We start from the raw sequence: 6,000 nt of genomic DNA on the forward strand, positions 1-6,000 counted from the left end.
TCTCAGGCACTCCTCACGCCACCCAGGTAAGGAGAAAACCCCTTTGGCCCAGCGAATTCCCCATTTTTAGAATGGCTGCCACCCCTGGTGGCTGCAAGCGAGCCTTTTGGAAGGATTTTTCTCTGTGTGTCACTTGGACAGAGAGGTGACTGATGGCTTGATGAACTGTACTCTGAGCTCTGACTTTCAGACACTAAGCATAGACTGCGCACATGCTGAAGGACTAAGTTTAGCAGTGCTGGCATGGGGGGGGGGGTTGGGGGCTCTCCCGGGACTGGATGGAAACAGCCCTGAGTGAGGCCCCAGCCACCGCTGTCACCTGCCATTAATTTATTATTCCTGTCAGGGGAGGAGGTGCACCAGAAATTTCATCCTAGGTTGATGTGTCTGGTAGAAGGGTTTGCTGAGAGTCCTTTTTTCTGTTAAAATAAAATAAAATAAAAAATGCAGCTGGGGCGGCGTCTGCCTGCCTCCACCTGATTAGTTGCCTTTCATTTGGGCTGGAGCACGGCCGGGCCGTGTCCTCCTCAGGCTGAGCTCTGATCTCCTGGTGGGCTGTTTCTAAATCTGTCCCCTGCTGCCCCAGATCGGCTTTGTTTCCGTAGATAAGGAGGCTGTAATTACTGAGACTGAAGGTCAGGATGCCAGCAGATTGCCCATGCTGCCAAGCTGTAATGCCCCAAAGTGTCCTTTCTGGCTAAAAGTCCCCGTGGCCCGGTGTACTGTGGGGAAAGCCACTTAGCTGCTCATCTTTGTTCAGGCTGGGGCATAGGGAGATCCCAGCCCCCTGACTGTCTTCCAGCAGAGTGAGGAGAGAGCATTCGTGCAGCACTTAGCCGCGCCTGGCAGAGAGCAGGCGGTCAAAGCTCGGTGGCATCAGCTAGGGACACACACTGGGGCCCTCATCCCCCCTCCACCTGTGGACAGAGAAGCCACAGTAAACATCCATCTGCCTTGTCCCCTTTACTACCAAGAATCGGGGTCCCTCTCCTTCAGTAAGATGGAGAGAACTCTGTGCATTCTGAGTGCTGTTCGGGTCATGACGGCTGAAAATAGGCTCTGAGGACCCCGTACAATCACTTCCCACTGAGAAGCCTTCATTGGGGGTATCCACAGAAGGATCAGAGGGGGAGAAACCATCTCTGTGCCTGCCCACGAACAAATCAGATGGGCTTGATCCCACTCTTTCCCTCCTCTTCTCCCTGGTTCCCCCAAATCAGGAGCCAAACAAGCATTGTGCTGGGTGTCCCTTCTCACCTGGGATCACAAACGAGGGCCACTCTATGGCCACCCCTCTCTCTCCTCCCTTCCTGCCAGTGGTGCCTCTGGGGGACCAGAAAAGGGGACAAGGAAGCACTGGGCCTACTGACTGTTTACATGTCCTCAGGCTCCACAGTTAGGGGGCAACACTCAAAGTGACTGGGCCTTGGGGCCCCCTAAACCATGCTTTGAGAAACACAGCTGACTCCCTGCTAGGAACGAAGGGCAAACTCAGCAGTGAATTTTTGGGAAAACTTTCAAGGGAGTCTTAATCAAGCTGGTTGTTAGCATTTCGATGGCCTGTGAGTATCCAAAGCCATTGGGAAAAGTTTCCTATTTCACGGACACTGAACATGTTCATGCAAATATAGTTCACAGACTTAGAGCACACAGTGCTGATGGCGCCAAGACGTCAGAGGAGAGAGCTAGCCTATTTCGGGGCCCAATGGCTTAGCATTAACCAAACCACAAGGAGCCTACATCCCATCTTCTCTCCATCCCAACGTCCGGTTTCCCATCCCACTCCCTTGGAGACCTGGGGCGTGATTTCTCTGGCAAGGCTGCAGAGACCCTGGCAGAGGAGTCCTAGGGCCACACACTGTCGCTGAGAAGGCTGTCAGCAAAAGGCAGGCCCTGGGATCAGCTCTCACCGCTAAACCGCAGGAGGGTGGTCTCCATCCCAGAAACCAAGGGTACTTGGCAGGTAACATCACAAATGTAGGTACAGCTCATTTTATACCATCAACTGGCAAGTGGAAATACCTCTTACAAATAAATCCGCCCTCTTTCCTACCTACACGGTACTTTATCTCTGCTTTTATCTGTAATTATCAGGGACTCTACAGGCTGTTCTTTCAGTGACAGCCTGGCACCAGCCAGCAGACTGTCCGGGGTTATGTGATTCTAGGGTGTATGTCTTCACCTGCTTTCATTCACTGGGTAACCTGCCAGCTCTGCAGGGGTAGAAGCTGAGTTTTAGAAAACTGATAGGGAAACAAAGGATCTTATCTAGAGAAATGCCAATGCACTTTGTCTGATAGAGAGGTGATTGATTTCCACCCCGTACACAGTTAACGCCAAATATTATTCTGTGTGGCACTGTAGGCTCTTAGCCAGTTTTCTATCTATTAGCCAATGTGTTTCAGCATTCCTTTCCTGACTGTGTGTGTGTGTGTCTGTATGCGTGTTCTTCAAATTCTCCTTGGAACAGATTTTAGCATCTTACTCATTCCCTAATTAATTAACAGGGTAAACAAAATCTGGGAAATGTATTCACTCTCCATTTGTATGTGAGTCATGAGTTTTACCTTTCTGAAAATTGTACTTTAGCATAACCGTCTTATTTAATGTGAAGAGCTATTATATCCTATTAATAATCATTCTCTACATCAACTTCAGTTTCCATTTTCTCAAAAGGAAAGGGGCTGAAGAAGAAAAATAATCAACCGTATTAGACCTAATTAAGTGGTACGGCATGTTAGTACAGAGGGTTGTTTTGATATTTCCTAACCATGTTAAGGAAAGGAAGGGGGACAGTCGCATGTATTTGCATTTATTTTCCAGGTACTTTTATATGTGTGGTCTATGCCTCACAGCAAACGTGATGAGCTCAGTACGCTTATCATATGACATAAAATGTGTACTCTGCTAGCCACTATTTTAAGCTCTACGCATATATTAACACAGTTAGTCATGACAGCAACCCTAGGAGGTAAGTGCTATCACTAACCCACCTTTCAGATGAAGAAACTGAGGCACGGGGAGGTTCAGCATTTACCCGAGATCACACAGACAATAATGGCAGATTCTGTAACTCAAACTCAGGCCATTTAACCTCTGAGCCGGTGTTGCTAACCTCTTTTTATTTAAGCCCCATTTCACAGATGAGAAAACTGACAATGCAGGAAGTTACTTGCCTAATAACATAAAGCAAGCGTGTGGCAGTGCCAAGATCTAGACCCAGGTCTGTCTGGAGTTGAAGGCCAGCTTTCTCTACTGGAGAAAAAAGAGAATGAATGTAGCAAATGGATAGAAGCTGACGTGTGCCCATAGCTGTTGCCCCTATTGAAACCGCCATCGGACGTGCAGGGGTCAAACGCAATGACACAGAGCTGGTTCCTCCAAAGCAGGAAAGCAGGTGGGAAGAAGGGGGTGTTAGGTGTTTGAACCTATAGAAGAAAAGACACGGCACTTTGCGTCTCCCTCCCTGTGTTCAGGTACCAGGTTCAGCTGTGCATTGTATTTGGGCGGGACTAGGCTCGGAACGACCCAGCCTGGATCCTCATGCAGAACAAGCTCAAATAAAGAGTGGGGGGGCTGCAACCACCTGGGTGGTGCAACATGCAGGTGGCTGCTCAGATGAGGTGCCTGCCCAGCACCCCCAAACATGATGACTCCAGCAGAGGCGTCTGCGGTGTCCTTGGGGCTGGTGCTGGGCCGTGGTGGAGGAGAGCCAAGGCGTGGGAGGGGTCTGGCTGAGATTATGAAGAAGAAAGACTTGGGGCGAGAGGCTCAGAAGGAGAAACCCCAGCGCTCATCAGGTCCAGGGGCCTGCGGCTGTAATTCCTCCCCTGCAAAGCAGCTCCAAGGCCGCCTCCACTCGTCCCACACTGCACTTCCCCACCTATTGTCACAAACAAGCCCCATGAAGGCAGCTTTCCCCACCATCGCCAGCCCTACCCTGGAGCACTGCCCAATCAGGGCTCTGTGCCCCGTCACAGCACTAGAAGCTGGCCAGCTCCGCCCGCCCCGCAGCTGGCTCCATCCCTGCAGCTTTGCAGCCCCGGCATCTCCACGTGGGCGTGGAGCTGGGATCTGCACTGCGGTGCCTCCCCGCCAGCTCTCCCTGCCCCCGCGTGTCTTCCCATCCCTGCACTGCTGCCTGCGCTTGGCTGACTTATGTAAGCCCAACACACACATGCAGTGAAATCACCTTATGCATTCTCTCTGTTCTCCAGGCTCCCAGGGAGACAGCAAGATTGCCCCTTTCTCCCCGGCTGTCAAATAGTCACACCCTGAGAAAACAAACCCAGCAGCTGCGAACACCCTGTGAAGGGTCACAAAGCCCCACATCTAAGCCTGGACAGAGAGCACTGCCACCCAAGGAAATAGGACCTCCTGGGAAGGGGGCAGTTTAATCCCTCTGCTAGCACAGCACCTCATCTAACCTGCTGGGACAACCCGCCAGGTGCAGGGGGCCAGGAACGCCCCCCGAAGTCCTCAGCCCTCCTTAGCCAAAAGAAACTGGTTTGTGCTGAATCTTCTCAATTACCTTCTAGACTGACTGATTTGTAGGTAATTGCTCCCCACCCAGCTTTACTACAATGTTCTACCCTGGAAACATGAAGAATTTTCCCTGGGGCAATGAGATAGTCTTACTTTCCTGCTGGCAAGAGTGAGTGGCACCAACGTCCCCTTCTCTCAGGTCCCACAGCCACAGCCATGCTCTTCCACTCTTAGGAGCCTGTCAAGTTTCACACAGAAAGCCCAGCTCCCTGAAAATCCGCCCTTCACCTCCAAGGGGAGCCCTGGTCCGACAGAGCAGATGGCCATCGAGCCCAGTTCACCAATCCACCGACGAGATGTAGACAGAGCCCCGGAAAGTCTTCCTGGTGAGGACACAGCGTTTTGCAGCTTCTGCTTTATCCCCACCCCCAGAGGCAGGAAGAGGGGACACACTGTGACTGAGCCACAAGGCCTCATCTCCCTCTGCCTCAGGCTATCTCATGGGGTTCCTTTTACTATTAACAAGCCCGCTGTGGCAGCAGGATCAACTTGGCAAAGATCAGTCCTAAATATGGGAACAAAAGAGGCATGGATTCAGGGAGAGGAGCTAATGGCCATGGGAGGGAGACCCATCACCCCAGTTTGCTCTGGATTGAAGGGAGGACACAGGACTTTCTGCTGGGAAAGTCCAGGGCACACTGAGACAAGTTAGTCACCCAAGGCGGCAGGAGGGACTGGCAAAGCAATTTTTCTTGGTGACTTGAGCTCTAGACTGAAAGGCATTTTTTTTTCCTTCACCAAGTACAGGAGAGAGTATTTGCTCCCAGAATGGTGGCAAGGAAGAGGCCCTCTCGTGATTAACATTTTAGAAATTCGATAAATGAAACTTGATTGGGGATTTAAACGAGACAGTATTCTGGGGAAAAGGGTCGAGAAACCTAATGGGCTCATGTTCAGAACATTTAATCTTCAGCTATGCCATGTTTATGCCAGTTGGAACGGCATCAGTCATAAAAAAGGACTCCATAGCCAGGATGGCAGCATGGAATCTCCACACCCCCACCCCGCCGTCCTGAAACCTAGAATAGTAACAGCTGTCTTCTGCATGGTGTTTTCTGGGCACTGGATGTGGGTCTCTTGGACGCAGGCAGCTGTAACATAATGGAAAGAGCCTGGCCTAGCCGTCAGGGCACCTGAGTTCTATTTTCATCTTAGCCCCCTCTGACTGTATGACCTTGGACAGCACTTAACCTTCCCTCAACTGTAAAGTGGAGAAAACAGTTCCCACCCACTTGCTCCCTCCACTGTGGTGAGGATTACATGAGGTGACATGGGTTTCCCATGACACTGAAAGACTCAGAGCCTGATCAGCAATGCCCGGGACATCTGAAGTCCTCCTTTCCCAGGCGAACCCACTTTTTGTCCCGGCTTTGGGAGTCATCGGACCCACTCCACTTCCTTTCTTGTGCATCTGTATTTTCTTGGATAGAGCACCTTGAACTCTAGACGTATAAA

At 51.0% G+C, this 6,000-nt stretch overlaps 1 long non-coding RNA gene across 1 annotated transcript in view; it reads right to left on the reverse strand.

Annotated features, from left to right (window-relative positions):
- LOC308487591 overlaps positions 1–4,847 on the reverse strand; it is a 53,274-nt gene extending 48,427 nt beyond the window's left edge. Inside the window, exon 1 of the long non-coding RNA XR_013991726.1 lies at positions 4,639–4,847. This is a non-coding gene — a long non-coding RNA (uncharacterized lncRNA). The remainder of the gene's footprint in view (positions 1–4,638) is intronic.
- Between the last annotated feature and the right edge of the window lie 1,153 nt (positions 4,848–6,000).

Source organism: Rhinolophus hipposideros, assembly GCF_964194185.1.
Source record: "Rhinolophus hipposideros genome assembly, chromosome: 19".
Lineage (NCBI taxonomy): Eukaryota > Metazoa > Chordata > Mammalia > Chiroptera > Rhinolophidae > Rhinolophus > Rhinolophus hipposideros.